The 18833-nt window shown below is 40.6% G+C and overlaps 1 non-coding gene across 1 annotated transcript; it reads right to left on the bottom strand.

Annotated features, from left to right (window-relative positions):
• Positions 1-6698: 6698 nt before the first annotated feature.
• LOC145013539 (small nucleolar RNA R71) lies at positions 6699-6805 on the bottom strand. The gene has a single exon (XR_013665092.1). It is a non-coding gene; the product is annotated as a small nucleolar RNA R71 (small nucleolar RNA).
• Positions 6806-18833: the final 12028 nt, after the last annotated feature.

Below are 18833 nucleotides of genomic sequence, written 5' to 3'. Positions count from 1 at the left end.
GTGTGACAGATTGGTATCAGAGCCCGTGTTTATAGTGAACTAAGTATACCAGACCTTACATGGTATAAGACTATAAACACTAAGGGGCCTAAGTGCTCTGAACTAATAGTATACTTCAAAGTATAAGTATTTTCAAAAGTATACAAGTATACCTAACTGTCGAGATCCGTAACTACAAGTAGAAAAAAACATAAGTAAATGGATGTTGTACGCTGCGGTTAAACCTGAGCAGTTATGAAGTTATGTCTAGGATCAATATAGCCTGGCCAGCTATATTCATTCGAGACACGGCCAACATGTGCTTGGGAGTGACTGTGGTGTTCAGCATGCCTAAAACTTACCCTAATACCCCAAACAATGAGTCGTCGTCACAGCGAATCATGAAATACTATGGGAGTATTTCTCGAACCAATTCTTTGTAGAAATCCTCATTCACGCTTTGTTCCTTGATCATTCCTTTAGCGATAATTTATCTGCTTTGATAACTTTTTCCTGCTTTATGACTTAATAGAATCCTATATATGTTTTAATGAGATATCCCAGGTTCCATATCTCATGATTCAATTAAGAGGACTTATGAACCTCTCTTTCTTGATCTTTATAGATCAAGATGCCTCCAAGAAAGAGACCCAACTCAAAGAACAACAACAATCCTCCTGCACCACCATCTCCTCCTCAATTTGATCCTGTAACGCTTCAGGCAGTTATTACTGCCGCAATAGCAGCCGCCATGTCGCAAATGAACTCTGGTAGTTCAGGAGGTAGTCCCCAGCCCCAAAACCAGGAAGGTAGCCAGGGACACTGAAGGGAGTGTTCCTATAAAGATATTATGAATGCGAAACCTACCTCCTTCGATGACACTGGAGGTGTCATTTCCTTAACCCGATGGTTCGAGAAAATCGAATCTATCTTTGAAATCTGTGTCTCTTCAGAATCTGATAAAGAGAAGTTCGCCGCCTGTACCTTCACCGGTAAAGCCTTAACTTGGTGGAACGGCCGAGTCAAATCCTTAAGTTTACCTGTAGCTAATGCTATGGGTTGGGAGGCCATGAAGGATCGTCTTCTTGTCGAGTACTGCCCACGGGGTGAGATGCAAAAGATAGAACATGAACTATGGAATCTAAAGATGCAAGGTTCCGACATAGCCGCTTATACTTCAAGGTTCGATGACTTGGTGCTACTCTGTCCGGGAATGGTTACCCTGTAGAGTAAAAAGATTGAGAGATTCATCTGAGGGTTGACCCTGCCAACCAAGGGAAATATCTTGGCTGCGAAGCCAGACACCTATGATAGCGCCAAACATCTTGCGCAAATCCCGATCGATCACGAAGATAACCCTGATGAGGAGACCACCGCTCCTGGGCTAATTAAGAGTAGTGGTTGAAGTAAAAAGGAATTCTGGAACAAGTGGAAGGCCCAAAGTACACATGGATCCTCTAAGAAACAACAAATGATAGCAGTCCACGCTGCTACTGTCGCTGCAACTGTCTCTACCGTCGGATCCACAACTCAGACTCCTATCAGTGGATATACTGGTACCCTTCATTGGTGCGACAAGTGCATTTACCATCATCAATACTCCTGGGCCATCTCGCGAAAGACTTTGCAACAACTATGGCAAGAAGGGCCACCTTGCTCGAAACTGCAGAAAACCAGCCCAATCAACCAACCAATCAAACGGAGCAGGTGTTAGTAAGGCCTGCTACGGTTGCGGCGAAGTAGGACATTTCAAGAGAAATTGCCCCAATACAGTAACAACTGGCAACACTGTAAGAGTCCTAGCTATAGGACAAGGTGAGGCAGCCGCTGATCCCACTGTTGCCACAGGTATATTCTTCACCGACAGCCTTTACACTTGCAAACCTTTCGATTTTATTGTGGAAAGAGAATCTATTATCTATTCAATCAAACATCACCTTAACCTTAGTCCTCCATTAGTAACTAAAATGTCTACCATCGGGATGTCTAACAATGAGAAAGAGGACGTTAGCGATAAATTCATAGGTTGTACCCTTACCCTCGGCGATCATCCTTTTCTCATCGATCTTATGCTGTTTTTGCAATTAAGAACTTTGAAGTATTCATTGGCATGGATTGATTGAGTCTCAATCGTGCCGCCATCCCTTGTTTTGAAAACTCTACCCATCTCAACCTTCCCGCGGTCAAACTCTTATCATCTGCGACGATAAACTTAGTTTCAGCCATTGCATCATTTCGTACATCAAATCTCAAAGGGCTTATCCGAAGGGAATGCCATAAATTCCTAGTCTATGTGATCATCGAGGAAAAGGAAGTTGCATCCCCAAAGTCTACAATTTTCAAGATGTCTTTCCGAAGAGCTTCCGGAAATTTCTCCCGAACATCAAGTAGAATTTTACATCGATCTAATTCCTAGAGCAAACTCTGTAGCCAAATCTCCGTATTGATAGGCTTCAGCAGAAATGCCGGAGTTACCCAGTCAGCTACGAGCTCACAGGAATGATGTTTCCAAAACAACATTCAGGACTCGATATAGTCACTACAAAGATGTAGTGATGCCCCTCGATCTAACCATTTTCTTTGGACATGTGGTAATAGAAGAAGACATAATACGCTCTGGAAAGTGTGAGGAACTTAATGCGAAATACATAGAACTTTTCGAAATCCTCATTAGGATCGATCCTGTAGCCTAAAAAATCTGCTACCCTCAGGACTTAGCAGCATCCATCAGGTATTTCACATCTCTGTCCTTAAGAAGTACCTACCCGATGAAACCATAGTAATCCCTTTGATGAGACCGAAATCAACGAAAGTCTGAATCTCATGATAAGAGCCAATCGAAATCATAGAGTGAGAGATTAAACGTATGAAATAAGTCGTATCCCGATAAGTGAAAGGTTCCACGAAATGCCATGCGAGAATCCGAATTCACTTGGGAGTGCAATGATCCGATAGAACAAAGTATCCCTATTCTCTTTCAAAATCCGCGAGTCGCATCTAAAGTTTCAATTTCGGGATGAAATTCCCTCTAACGGGGGGACAATGTAACAACCCGAAGTTCATTCCGTCGTCGTAACCCGTTTCCGTCATTAAAAAAAATCGTCATCTATTGTTTCCGGTCGTTTCTAAATCAAGTCATTAATTTTAAGTTTGTTATTATGACTTAATAAATTGTCCAAATACGTTAGAAATCCATGAAAACGCCTCAATTTATTAATTAGAAAAATAATTGTTTTATTCCGTTAAGTTATAAAAATAATTATATCAGGTATGACCAAAAGCCTCGCTTAACGACAGTGTCGGGTAGAATTCCACCGTGTCCCAAACTTTCAGCATATATAAAGTTGAGAGAGCCTCATTTGAAGCTTTTTCCGCTATCTCTCTACTCTATCTCTAAAATCCGAAATTGAGCAAAAATCATCCAAATGAAGCTTCAAATCATCAAGGTAATTATCCTAGCTCCTAGTATAACACCTTTAGCCTTCAAATTCGAGATTTATATGAGGAATGGGACCATAAACAAGTGTTTACGGTCTTGGAACCTCCTTAGACCGTGAACATGTGTAAATGGGGTTTTTGTGCCATAAAACCCTTCCAAACCTCATTTAGAGCTTAGATATGACTTAAGGACTTAGTTGCATGTAGTTAGAACACCTTAAACTCATCAATTGGGGTATAAGCTTGCGTTTACGGCCCAAGCACATGCTTGGACCGTAAACATGAATTCATGGGGAGTAAACACATTTTAAGGTGTTAGTTAGCCCCTAAACACCTCCAACAAGCTTCCATGAGAGTATAGAACCTTATAATCCTTCAAGAAATGCACCAAAACTTATACAAATGGAACAAGCTTGATTTTACAGCCCAAGAATATTCTTGGACCGTAAACTCATCTCCTTAGACCTTAAACTCATTTTTATATGTTAAGATGCCACTTGAACACAACATAAGCCTTAGAAATGAGTCTAGAAGCAACCACAATCAAGTTAAGGACCTTCATCATGCCAAAACTACCCCCATGGATGTGTATGGCTGTAAACCTCCCAAGAACATCTTCTTAGGCTGTAAACTCCTAAAACATGGTCAAATGGTGCCTTAAACTCATCCCAAGGCTTGTTTAATGACTTAGAAACACTTGTAAGGGTCCTAGGACCACCAAAACATCAAAGCATTGAGCATGGAGGAGTTTACGGCCGTAAACTCCTAGTTTACTACCGTAAACTCCATTGAATGGTCCATATGTGAGTTTAATCCATTCCTATGCCCTAGATTTGATCCTAGCCAATTTTCCCGAGTGTTATAAGACCATTTGACACCATAGAACACCCCACCATGAGTTTACGGCCATAAACTCATGTGGAGTGGGTCATTAGGGCCGTAAAACCTCTTGTGAGTTTACTCTTGAGGGGTAAACTCCATATCCAAGCCTTATACGTCCCTAGATGTCACCCGGGTCACTACAAACACTTGATTTGAAGTGTTTTCGCGTCTTGGAGTGTATAATCATATCTAATTAGTGATTTAAACTTTAATTAGATACATTTGTATATCATTTCACATTACATAGTAACCTCATGCGTTATCAAGCCCAAACCGACACTTAGCATCCAATCCGACACGCTTCTCGACCGGTGAGTTCATACCCCTGCGCCTTTTTCTGTGTTTTTCAATGTTTTCAGGGGGGGCATACAAGCAAAATTACAAATGTTTTCAAAAACCTAAAACTGATGTATTTCTATAAATAACTGGCTAACCTTTAGATATCTTTACCCCTTATGTATTATGTTGAGCATAAGGGATGTTTTCTCGACTATAACTACATGAATTTCAGTAAAGGAAACAATCAAATCAATTAAATTATTATGGGAATAATTTGGGATCTTTAGTTCTTATTCTACGAACATAGATTTACGTAAACTTAATAGATAAGCTATGTTCGATTCAGTTTATCTGTATTTAATTTAGAATATATTGCCAGATAATTTCATGGTATTTAACAATTTCTACTGTATTATGTTTCAAAATGATTTGTATGCCTGATAACGTCTGATAACACCATGAATAACATGATACTAGCTTGTGAGGTTCGTCATTATTATCAGTAAATCCTCCCCGAAAGTGTAACCAGAGTCTCCTGGAGGGAGAGCATGGAATTTGTGGATAGATTTATTCGAGACTGAGAATCCCACACCTAAACTGCTAGCTACAGTTAGGCAGGCACGCCTGGGGGACAAATTCTAGAAATCGTTCGACGTCTGACGAACGTCAATGAGGTCTCGGTGTTGCATTAGCATGGTTACCCGACTCACAATACGTATCAATATAACTTTATTCACGGATTTAATTTTATATCTATTTTCTATTTATAGTTCTTATATCTAGTACGAGATGGTAGTCCCATGGTTTTAAATCTATATCTAGTACGGGATGGTAGTCCCATGGTTTTATATCTGATATCTAGTACGTGATGGTAGTCCCATGGTTTTGAATCTATATCTAGTATAGGATGGTAATCCCATGGCTTTATATTTTATATCTAGTACAGGATGGTAGTCCCATGGTTTTGAATCTATATCTAGTATGGGATGATAGTCCCATGGTTTTCAATCTATATCTATCTATAGTTTTGTGTATATTAAACTATCTTATATCTAGTACGGGATAGTAATCCCATGATTTTCAGTAAGTAGTTTTACGTACAAAACTATACAATGTGGTCCTTCACTAAAACTTTACTTTTAGGAAAATATAGGATTTTTCTGAGATAACAATTGTACATAACCAGAACCGTGTAACAAAACAATTGACTAAACATTACTTTTAAGAAAATATGAGATTTTCTCGGGTTCGTAACTTTTTCGGAAAACAAAAGGAAACTTATACATTTTCAGAAAACAAACATCTTATGAACTCACTAGCTTTATGCTGATTTTCAAATTGCTTGTATTCTCAGGTCTGCATTAGATAGGTAACCAGCGATTCTTTTTGCGAAGGCAGAGTACGTAGAAGACACATCATTACTTTTGTTCATATATACATATGTATGACACATGTAACGCTTTACTTTTGATCAGATGTAAATTCTAATATGTAATGTAATGGTTTACTTTGCTTACTATGTACATTGGTTGTGATACTCAACGTGGAGTCCGCCCCATAAATGTTTCCACCTTGGTTTTTTGGGGTGTGACATCATGTATTAATGACAATTATTTTCTATTGATTAATAAGTTTATTGAGATTGTATGAACATCATGCTATTGCTTGCCTCTTATTCATCATTTTATGTTTGTTAAAAGAACCTTATGTGTTAATGACAATTATTTTCTATTAATTAATAAGTTTATTATGATTTTGTTACAATCAAGATTGTAAGCTTCGTGTTTTGAACATGACATAGGGTTAAGTAGAAAATAAGTAAGTTAATGTGTGAGCTATATATGATGACCAACAATATATAAGTTAACTGAGCCAACCAATTTAATTAACCACCATTAAAAGTCTTGCATGATTCGAACTCAATACTAGGAAACTTGTTAGCTTAATCAACTAATCGCTGCTTAAATTGATTTGTTTGCTAAGTGATTTGTAATAGTGCACATGAACCTAACAATATTAGAAATCGGTAATTGAAAGCAATCCCTCCAGGATGAATAACCACATGGCCAAAGATGCGTTAAGAGTTCATTCAGCAGTTCTTCCCTCCCTCGAAAGTTTCAAGATTAAAGAAAGCAATCGCTAATTTTTAACAACAAGGAGGTGAATCACATTATGAAGCATGGGAAAGATACAAAGGTTTGCTGAGAAATTGTCCACAGAATGACCTCAATGTGCAACAAGAAGTCTCCGTTTTCTATGATGAGGTAAATGTGACAACCAGGAAGCTTCTTGACTCCCAAGGACCACACGAAGAAAGCACCAGCTATGATAAAAGGGCAGATTGAACAATTGACTAAACACTCAAGAAAATGTCGTAATCCACGTATAAATATGGCTCGAGGGATGGTGAATGCAGCTTCGGATGATATGGCGGCGATTATGGATAAAATTGAAAGCATGGATCGTAGAAAGGTCCAAGTGTGTTATTAAAGAGGGCATTGATTTGATGAAGATATGAGAAAAAAAAAAGAATGGATACCATATGAGGAATACAAGAAGGCCAAGGAGGGGAAGTTCAAGAAAAAGGCGAGAGAGTTTTATCAAAGAGAAGAGCAAGTACAAGAAAAGAAGACGGATTTCGAAGCCATGCTTACCTGTTTTGCATCCACATCCGAGAAGAGACATGAAGAAACCGATGCTACAATAAAGGACCAACAAGCTATGATGAAAGATCAACAAGATCTACTGAGGAATCAACAAGATTCAATCCTCAACATTGAGAAGCAACTCAACCAACTTGCTAAGAAATTTAGAACGGTCACCGGGCGGACTTCCAAGAAACACCGAGAAAAATTTGAGAGGGGTGCACATCAGTATTATAACAAAAAGGAGTACAAAAGTTGCCACACCTTTAACCCTAATCCCAAATGAAGAACCAAAAGTGGTGCAGGAAGTAAACAAGGAAAATCAAGAATCACTTTCTGAAGAATCAACACGGCATGTTCAGGAGAAGGGCTGTAACGCCGTGTTCTGAAAATATACGTTTATGTGTTTAAAGGCCAAGGCTTGGGGAATTTAAGTCTTTTATGGGATTTGAGTTTTTATTCGAGAGGTTCTGGGTCGGGGTGTGTCGTTAGAAGCGTAGGGCTTCTCGCCACATTTTCATGGATATAAAGTTCATCGGAGACGGACTTGGAACAAAGGAGTTATGACACTTTGAGTTATTAATAGAAATGGCCCCTAATGGAAATAAATTGTAAGAAGAACCATGCATGCAAGGTGGAAAACGCGCAAGTACGCCCATCGTAATGTTGGCGTATGCCCAGTGTATAAGGGTAATGTTGGCGTATGCCCAGTGTATAAGGGAAAACGCGCAAGTACGCCCATCGTAATGTTGACGTACGCCCAGCGTACAGGAAGTACGCCCAACGTCCAAAAAACCCTAATTTTAGGGCATGCCACTATATAAAGAACATATTGGTTCAAACCCTAGCCTCCTTATCTATTCCCTTACCCTCAGAAAACCCTAAAACGCCTCATCCCTTTCAGTCTTGAGTGATTTTCTTCTTAAGAAGCTCATTTTGGCGGTGTAACTTGGAAGAGGAAAAGAAGAAGTTGACAAGGGAGAACTTTTGAAGTTGGAGCTCATAGATCTAGAATATCATCATCATTTGGGACTTTGTGGAGGTATAAAGTTCATAAATTTACTTAAGGATGCATAGATCTAGTGTAGTGATGTTTTGGAGTCATTTTGGGTCCTAAGATTGGATCTTTATGTTGAAATCTCGTTTTTGAGCTTGGGGTTGCCACCCTCAAGGCTAAAGGTGTTTCATAAGCAATAAAATTTTGAACTTGATGGTTCATTCATGATCATGCATGATATCTAGCCCTCTTTGTAACAGCCCGTCATTTCAAGTCAGTAAAAAATCGAGTCCTGTAACCTCTTTGAGAAAAGGAATTAGAATATCATCGAAAAATGAAGTATTCAGAAACTCTATTTGGAGTACACTATGTGGTAGGTATCGTCTTAAGGTTTCCAAACATATAAATAACACAAAAATCCGAGTTATAACCAAGAAGTTATGACCATTCTAAGTTTTCCGACAAAAACCGGTAATACAAAGTTACGTAAAAACGCAAAGTTTCAGTAAAACACTTTCTGACCTTAGGTGTCTAAATGAAAGTCATAGATATCGTTAAACGACAAACGTGCATAAAAAGAACGCTCAAATCGGACATCGTATGAAAAAGTTATGAATTTTTAAAGAAATTCCTTAATCACGTCATTTTAATAAATAAATAATAAAAATAATTTCGGAATTTCCCGAAGGAATCTAAACGAAAGTTGTAGAGCTTCGTCTCACCTACGCGTGGATATAAAGAACGATGAAAACGGAGTTCGTATGAAGGAGATATAAATTTTTGATGTTTGATAAATAATTAATATATAATTTTTATTCAAAAATTTGGTATTATCCGAAGCCTGAGTCACGCGCGTACGCCCAGCGTACACGAGTACGCCCAGCGTACTCGAGGCCACGGCCTCAGATCGTCCACGTCGCCCCTATGCGAGCCTACCCCCGTCCCGTCTGAAGCGCGATGCAGTCGAGGACTCGGTCACGCGTGACGTACGCGTACACCCCACGTACGAGGCAGTTCCAGCCCCCTATAAAAGGGATTCGAGGGTTCTCGGAAAAATGGCTCATTTTCTCACTCTTTTCTTGTGTTTCGCCTCATTTTCCGTGCTCGCACTACCCCGAAGCCCTGGTCATTTTGTGCAAGTCCCAAAGGTCGATTTTACTCCCGAGAAATCCCGAGAATCCCGAGGAAAATCCGTTTCCCGAGACGAAACTCTGCCCGGTTTTCCATCATGCTATCTTCAAACTTTCAAGTGAGTTCATACCCCTTTCAAACACACTTTAAATACATTTTAAATGCTTTTATACTCTTTTAGGGGGGGGGGGGAACACAAGTAAACATACGGTTATTATCGTGTATTTTATAAAGTTTCACTTCGCTTGTTTTACCGAACACATCACTTGTAACTCATTACTATTATGGAAAACTCTTGTCATACTTTGTGTGCATTAGACTTATGCAAAGTATATAATGATTTCAAAGTACTTTTCATGGTTAAGTCGTTTTATACATTCTAAAGACTTATGATTTATGCTTTGTTAAACATTGTGAAAAAGGATAAACTTCGCGTACAAAAACTATCACTTTAATACAGGCTTAGTTGAGAATCCATGAGACGTGTATATCTTCAAACGTTACTTTTCTTTATTAGAAAGTAATGCTGCAAGTCTTGTCTATAACCAAAGTCTCCCGTTCGGAGAACGTGTCAAATGTGTATAGATCTATACGGGAAGTCATGATCCCGCGCCCTGACTGTTAGCTACAGTCCGTCCTTTGGGGTGACAGTTGTCATAACGTTGCGACGCCTGAAGAACGTCGTTACAGGCATATTATGTTTAGTATGGTTATAAAACTCATCGGATATACAATTATTATGGTATTATGCTTTTATGAACGAGTGACTGTTAAAACTATTCTTCATCTAACAAATGCGATCTTCGTATAGCTTTATTATATAAAACTATGACACAACTTTTAAGAACGTCGTTTTCTTGCGATTTTCGGTCTTAGAGACTGCCACTCATGTTAGGAAAATAAGGGTTTTTCCTGTATACAAACCAAACAACTAATAGGAAGATAAGGGATTTTCCTGGTGCAATTATTTACAACTTATGACACAAACATTCATATGCATTTCATACTTTTATAAGAAAATCAGGGTTTTTCTTGGAAGACACAACAAATCATATCTCAAACATTAGGGAAAATATGGGATTTTCTGGATCTAATACATTCATTTTCAACACAACAAGTCATAACTCTTCACACTTGAATTACTGAGTTTTCTGGAAAACATACACCCATTTTGGAATGGCATCCAATTTTTCTAAACTACTTACGAACTCACCAACTTAATTGTTGACACATTTTCTTTGAATTAACTTTTATTCTCAGGGAACCGCTAAGCAGGTTTGGGAATCAACTTTTGGGATTAACGCGCTGGCGTTAATTACTTCTTTTGAATGATGTTTATGTATTTATCTTTTGAACATGTAATGAATACAATTATGTAAACATCTTGGAAACTTTAATATATATGGTGGTGTGTACTTTCCTTTCTATGAACTGTTATGATATTGAATATGACGTCCTCTGCCCCCGAACATTTCCGCCGTTCTGGTTTGGGGGTGTGACAGATTGGTATCAGAGCTTTGTTTATAGGGAATTAAGTATATCAAAACCATTTCTTTTTGGTATACAACTATAAACTCAACTGGGAAAAAACACTCTGAGAATAGTCATACTTTTGAAATTAAATTTATTTATTTTTAAGGTAAGCATGCACTCATTTTATACTAATAACAGTTTCATAGTAAATAACTTTAAAAGTATTATAAATAAGTTGTGTAGTACAGGTACGCCTTGGGACATGTAATTGGAAATGGGAAGAATATAGCCTGATCAACTATATTTGTCCAAGAGCTGACTAACGTATGCCAAGGAGTGTATGCAGTGGACAACGATTTTAAAACTTACCAAAAGCACATCATTACATAATACTAAGGGAGTTGTTGTGTTGCTGTCAACCCTTAAACTTAAGGTTAAGTTTCATGTGCTCTAGCTTATAGTAAATTTTTAACCCTATTCTCGTACAGTCTAAATGGCGGGATTCCATCACCCCAATGACCCCTACTACCCCAACCAAGGTAATGGAGGATGGATCGAAGAAGATCCTGAAGAAGACGAAAAGCCTATAGAGTTGGAGGGAAGGGATGACTCTGGCACGGATTCGGAGCCAGAAATTATCAATCCACCAATCCCACAACCTCCCGTCCACTTGAGGAACTTCTAAGGACCCACTCCTGTGTGGGGAAGTCACCTCCATCATTGGAGCCAACAACAAAGCTTACGCCCTCCCTACGGCATGTGCCGAGACTTCTATGATGTCAAAGGCGGGGGATCAGCTGACCGAGCACTTCTGGTCATGGTTGGCAAACTCGCCAACCAGTGCTATCAATCCGGAGTGCAAGGCAACCGAATCCGAGAGGTCAATGTGGAAGTACAAATCCACACGGCCGATATCAACCGCCTAGAGATGTTGCAGAACAACACCCACATTCGCGCCGAAGCATTTCAAGCACAAGCAAATGCAGCCTTCGCAGAATTGAGCGAACAACAAGCTGCGTTTGATAGGCGCCTCATGGAGTCGAAGCAGTCCGACACGGAGTCGAGCTCCAAACGCAAACCGCACCGCAAGTAGTACTTGCCCGACTCTCAAATTTTGTTATAAATTAGGACTTCGGATAAAAGTATTATTTTCTTAAAAATGTTCTGTAATTGGAGGCCTTTAGAAAGGTCAAGAACTTTTGTCTAGACCCCGCTGTAACACAACTATATGTTTAATATATATAAGGGTATATCCCTTTTCTTGTTGTTAATCATGCGCAATTCGTTCAATTCATAGGTACATCTGATCAAACTTTACTCTCAAGCTCAAAACATTGTGTCGGTCAAACCCAATTTCTTAGAACTATTAGAAGTTAACTCAATATCATTCAACTCTGAACTACCAAAACTTATAAATCTTTCATTTTCTTTTGGCAGCGCGATGCCTCCTCGTCCAAACCTAAGGCCCAGGCCGGGCACGACACCACCACCACCTCCACCACCAACTTATGATCCAACCATGGTCCAGGATGCTATCACAGCAACAGTAACTGCAACCCTCTCGCAAATAAACTCCCACGAAAATGGAGGGGCGGGAAGCAGCACGAATCATCCAAATCATGGCACTGGTCATGGCCAAGTAAGAGAATGCACTTACAAGGAGTTCTCTAACACTAAGCCAAAAACTTTTAATGGAATTGGGGGAGTCATTGCACTAATTCAATGGTTCGAGAAGACCGAAACGGTCTTTGAGATCTGCTCATGCCTAGAAGCAAGCAAAGTCAAGTTCGCTGCTTGCACTTTCATAGATCGAGCCCTCACTTGGTGGAAAAGCCATGTGAATTCGGTGACGCTCACTGTCGCCAACGCCATGAGTTGGGAAGACCTGAAGGTTCTACTACTGGAAGAATACTGCCCAAGGGGCGAAGTGCAAAAGCTTGAGCAGGAGCTCTGGAATCTGAAAATTACTGGGTCTGACCTAGTCGCCTATACAGCTAGGTTCAACGACCTCGCTGCACTGTGCCCTACCATGGGCAACCTAGAATCAATGAAGGTTGAAAGGTACATTTGGGGGTTGTCACCCCAGATTCAAGGGCATGTCCTAGCTTCCAGCCCTGTTACCTACAACAACGCTAAACGCGTGGCTCAGCGACTCATCGACCACGGAGTAAAACACGGTACCATTTCGACAACCGCAAATCCATCTAGGGAGGCTCAGGGCCAGAGTAGGCCTTGGAACAAAAGGAGGGGACAAACCGTGCAGGAAAACCCCAAGAAACAACAAGTAATAGCGACCCACGCTATGACTGTACCTGCCAATCCTGCCCCCACTAGCTCATATAATGGGAAACTTCCTAAGTGCAACCGATGCAACTTCCACCACCATGGTCCTTGTCATGATCTTCAACACACCAAGTGTAATAAGAAGGGACATACAGCCCGCTATTGCAAAGAGCCAACCCAACCATCCATCCCCACTGCTAATACCGGGGTAAGCCGCGCCTGCTATGAGTGCGGAGACACGGGGCACTACCGCAGGGACTGCCCAAAGGCAAACAACCGGAGTACCGGCGGAAGGGGCTGAGTTTTCGCAATGGGACAAGATGAAGCCATTGCGGACCCTACTGTTGTTATGGGTACGTTTCTTCTCGATAACTCGTATGCATGCATTTTGTTTGATAGTGGAGCGGAAAGGAGTTTTGTGAATCACGACTTTAAAGGCTTGCTAAAATAAATACCACAATCATTAAGTGAACCATTCATAGTAGAAATGTCGAACAGGAAAATCGAAGGCACTAAGGAGATATACTTAAACTGCACCCTAACTTTAAACGATCATGCCAGTCTCGATTAAGAGTTTCGATGTCATCGTTGGCATGGATTGGCTGAGTTCTCATCATGCGGACATTCTATGTTACGATAAGGCCCTTCGCCTTAATCTGCCAACCGATGAAACTTTCATTGTCTTGGGCGACAAACCCAGTACCACTCTTCGTATCATCTCAAGTATCCAAGCTCAGAAATGCCTACGCAAGGAGTGTCAAGCGTTTTTGGCACATGTTGTAGATGTGAAACGCGAAGTCCAGGACATCAAGAATGTGCCTGACGTATGCGATTTTCCCGACGTTTTTCCCGAGGACCTTCCGGGGATACCTCCCGCGAGACAAGTTGAGTTCATAATCAATCTGGTTCCCGGAGCTACCCCAGTAGCCAAAGCACCCTATCGATTAGCCCCGGCAGAGATGCAAGAGCTATCCAGCCAACTGAATGAACTACTTGAAAAAGGATTCATCAGGCCGAGCTTCTCACCATGGGGAGCACCCGTGTTGTTCGTGAAAAAGAAGGATGGATCATTCAGAATGTGCATCGATTACCAAGAACTCAACAAACTTACCATCAAGAACTGATACCCCCTACCCCGAATCGATAACTTATTCGACCAACTCCAAGGAGCCAACTACTTCTCCAAGATCGATCTGAGGTCGGGATATCACCCGCTGCGAGTCTTGGAGAGTGATGTTCCCAAGACGGCCTTCCGAACGAGATACGGACATTACGAGTTCGTAGTGATGCCGTTTGGACTAACCAATGCCCCGGCCGTATTCATGGATCTAATGAATCGGGTATGTCGTCCATTCTTGGATAAATTTGTGATTGTATTCATAGATGACATACTCATTTATTCAAATAATAAAGAAGAGCATAGTCAACATCTGAGGCAAGTTTTAGAGACGTTATGGACTGAGAGACTGTATGCAAAATTCTCAAAATGTGAGTTTTGGATTAGAAAGGTGGACTTCCTCGGTCACGTGGTCAGTAAGGAAGGAATCCATGTGGATCCATCAAAAATCAAGGCTATCAAAACTGTTCTGCACCAACTACACCAACTTCTAGGTCTTGCTGGTTATTATCGAACATTCAGAATTTCTCCAGCATCGCAAAGCCTATTACCGCCTTAACCCAGAAAGGTGTGACCTACAATTGGGGAGAAAAGCAAGATGCTGCATTTCAGACTTTGAAACAGGCCCTTTGCAGTGCGCCCATCCTTTCTCTTCCAGAAGGGACCGAAGATTTTGTGGTGTATTGCGACGCTTCGAAGCAAGGGCTGGGTTGTGTACTAATGCAGAGGGGAAAGGCTATTGCATATTCCTCACGACAACTGAAAACGCATAAGGTCAACTACACCACTCATGATTTATAACTTGGGGCGGTGGTCTTCGCTCTTAAAATCTGGAGACACTACCTATATGGTACCAAATGCACTATCTTTACAGACCACAAGAGCCTACAACACATCTTTGCCCAGAAGGAGTTGAACATGAGACAGCGACGTTGGGTCGAATTGCTCAACGACTACGAATGTGAGATTTGCTATCATCCAGGAAAGGCAAATGTCGTGGCAGATGCCCTTAGTCGTAAGGAGTACTCTGGCCGAAGAGTGAAGTCATTAGCCATGTCGATCCATTCGCCCCTGTCAACACAAGTCAAGGAAGCTCAAATAGAGGCCTTGAAACCCGAAAACGTGACAGGTGAGACCCTTAGGGGAATGGACAAGAATTTAGAAATCAAGAGTGACGGAGCACGCTACCTCATGAACTGAATATGGACACCCAAGTTTGGTGGACTTAGAGAGGTAGTTATGAGAGAGGCACACAAGACTCCATACTCCGTACATCCCGGGTCAGATCAGATGTATCAAGATCTCAAGCAACTCTACTGGTGGCCAAACATGAAAGTAGAGATTGCTACATATGTGAGCAAGTGTTTGACTTGCGCCAAGATAAAAACAGAACACCAGAAACCCTCAGGGCTACTCCAACAACCTGAAATTCCTGAGTGGAAATGGGAGCAGATTTCCATGGACTTCATAACAAAACTGCCCAAAACTCAGGGTGGCCAAGATACTATTTGGGTAATCATCGATATATTAACCAAGTCTGCTCATTTCCTACCGATCAAGGAAACTGATAAAATGGAAAAGCTATCGAGAATCTACATCCGAGAGATCGTACGACTCAATGGAGTGCAATGTCTATCATCTCGGACAGAGATAGCAGATTCATGTCTAGATTCTGGCAATCATTGCAAAAATCCATGGGAACAAGATTGGACATGAGTACAGCCTATCACCCCCAAACTGAAGGACAGAGTGAAAGGACGATCCAAACCTTGGAAGACATGTTGCGAGCATGTGTAATCGACTTTGGTAAAGCATGGGATGTTCACTTACCTTTGGTCGAGTTCTCTTATAACAATAGTTATCATACTAGTATCAATACTGCTCCATTTGAATCCCTTTACGACCGTAAGTGCAGATCACCTCTGTGCTGGACGGAAGTGGGCGACACACAATTAACAAAAGGTCTAGTCCCTGATAGCACCCTCACTGGTCCGGAGATCATCGGAGAAACTACTGAAAAGATCGTGCAAATACGAGAATGACTGAAATCCTCGAGGGATAGGCAAAAGAGCTATGCCGACAAAAGACGTAAACCCTTGGAATTTCAGATTGGCGATCGTGTACTACTGAAGGTCTCACCCTGGAAGGGCCTGATACGCTTTGGAAAACGTGGGAAGCTAAATCCTAGGTACGAAACACTTGAAGAAGTGTTTGTCCAGTGGCCTACAAACTCCGACTTCCAATCGAGCTTAACAAAGTACATCCAGTATTCCACGTATCAAACCTGAAGAAGTGTTTGTCCGACGAAACACTTGTAATTCCACTCGATGAGATCGAACTAAATGAAAATCTTAACTTTGTGGAAGAACCCGTCGAGATCATGGATAGGGAAGTTAAACGAACTAAACAGAGTCGCATTCCAATAGTAAAGGTCCGATGGAATGCTAAGAGGGGACCTGATTTTCTTGTGTTTTGCCTCATTTTCCGTGCTCGCACTACCCCGAAGCCCTGGTCATTTTGTGCAAGTCCCGAAGGTCGACTTTACTCCCGAGAAATCCCGAGAATCCCATCGAAAATCCGTTTCTCGAGACGAAACTCTGCCCGGTTTTCCATCTTGCTATCTTCAAACTTTCAAGTGAGTTCATACCCCTTTCAAACACACTTTAAATACATGTTAAATGCTTTTATACTCTTTTAGGGGGGGGGGGAATACAAGTAAACATACGGTTATTATCGTGTATTTTATAAAGTTTCACTTCGCTTGTTTTACCGAACAAATCACTTGTAACTCATTACTATTATGGAAAACTCTTGTCATACTTTGTGTGCATTAGACTTATGCAAAGTATATAATGATTTCAAAGTACTTTTCATGGTTAAGTCGTTTTATACATTCTAAAGACTTATGATTTATGCTTTGTTAAACATTGTGAAAAAGGATAAACTTCGCGTACAAAAACTATCACTTTAATACAGGCTTAGTTCAGAATCCATGAGACGTGTATATCTTCAAACATTACTTTTCTTTATTAGAAAGTAATGCTGCAAGTCTTGTCTATAACTAGAGTCTCCCGTTCAGAGAACGTGTCAAATGTGTATAGATCTATACGGGAAGTCATGATCCCGCGCCTTGACTGTTAGCTACAGTCCCTCCTTTGGGGTGACAGTTGTCATAACGTTGCGACGCCTGAAGAACGTCGTTACAGGCATATTATGTTTAGTATGGTTATAAAACTCATCGGATATACAATTATTATGGTATTATGCTTTTATGAACGAGTGACTTTTAAAACTATTCTTCATCTAACAAATGTGATCTTCGTATAGCTTTATTATATAAAACTATGACACAACTTTTAAGAACGTCGTTTTCTTGCGATTTTCGGTCTTAGAGACTGCCACTCATGTTAGGAAAATAAGGGTTTTTCCTGTATACAAACCAAACAACTAATAGGAAGATAAGGGATTTTCCTGGTGCAATTATTTACAACTTATGACACAAACATTCATATGCATTTCATACTTTTATAAGAAAATCAGGGTTTTTCTTGGAAGACACAACAAATCATATCTCAAACATTAGGGAAAATATGGGATTTTCTGGATCTAATACATTCATTTTCAACACAACAAGTCATAACTCTTCACACTTGAATTACTGAGTTTTCTGGAAAACATACACCCATTTTGGAATGGCATCCAATTCTTCTAAACTACTTACGAACTCACAAACTTAATTGTTGACACATTTTCTTTGAATTAACTTGTATTCTCAGGGAACCGCTAAGCAGGTTTGGGAATCAACTTTTGGGATTAACGCGCTGGCGTTAATTACTTCTTTTGAATGATGTTTATGTATTTATCTTTTGAACATGTAATGAATACAATTATGTAAACATCATGGAAACTTTAATATATATGGTGGTGTGTACTTTCCTTTCTATGAACTGTTATGATACTGAATATGACGTCATCCTCCGCCGAATGTTTCCGCTGTTTTGGTTTGGGGATGTGACACTCTTTATGGAAATACAAGATTATTTTTTGGTGGTTGGGTTGTTTGGGCCAAGTAAAGTCACCAAGTCAGTTAGTTTATGGAATAAGTCATGGAAAAGGACCTCGATTTAAGTTTATAGCCTCTGAAGTTGAGTAATAAGAACTTCCTGGAAAAAGGACCTAACAAGGGAATTACACTAAGCGTATGTGCAAGTATGCCCAGCGTACTCACCATCTTGCCTGTACGTTTAGCATTCGTAGACGTACGCCCCGCATACTCTGGCAGTTTGGGCTTTGCTTTAAGAAGCCTCGGTTTGGGTTGTGCTTTGGACTTTGAACCTTTATTCTATAGAGGGTCATCATAGGTCAGATAATATGTGCCAAGTAGATGTTCAGGCTTAGGGTAAAGCGCATTGGAGGATTTTGGCCCAATTTGTCAAATGGGTCCATTAATAGGCCACTAATGGGCTTGGAATGCCTACCTAGTGCTGGGATTTTGTTTTGGAGTGGGGCCAGGGTTTAAATGGTCATTTTACCCCCATGTATAGACCAAGGATTATGGTATGGGGCCCAATTGATAACGTAGGTATATTGATTGGTAGTGGCGGCTCGG

Source organism: Lactuca saligna, chromosome 8, assembly GCF_052625555.1.
Source record: "Lactuca saligna cultivar CGN05327 chromosome 8, ASM5262555v1, whole genome shotgun sequence".
NCBI lineage: Eukaryota > Viridiplantae > Streptophyta > Magnoliopsida > Asterales > Asteraceae > Lactuca > Lactuca saligna.
This window is presented reverse-complemented; position numbering and strand designations above follow the sequence as displayed.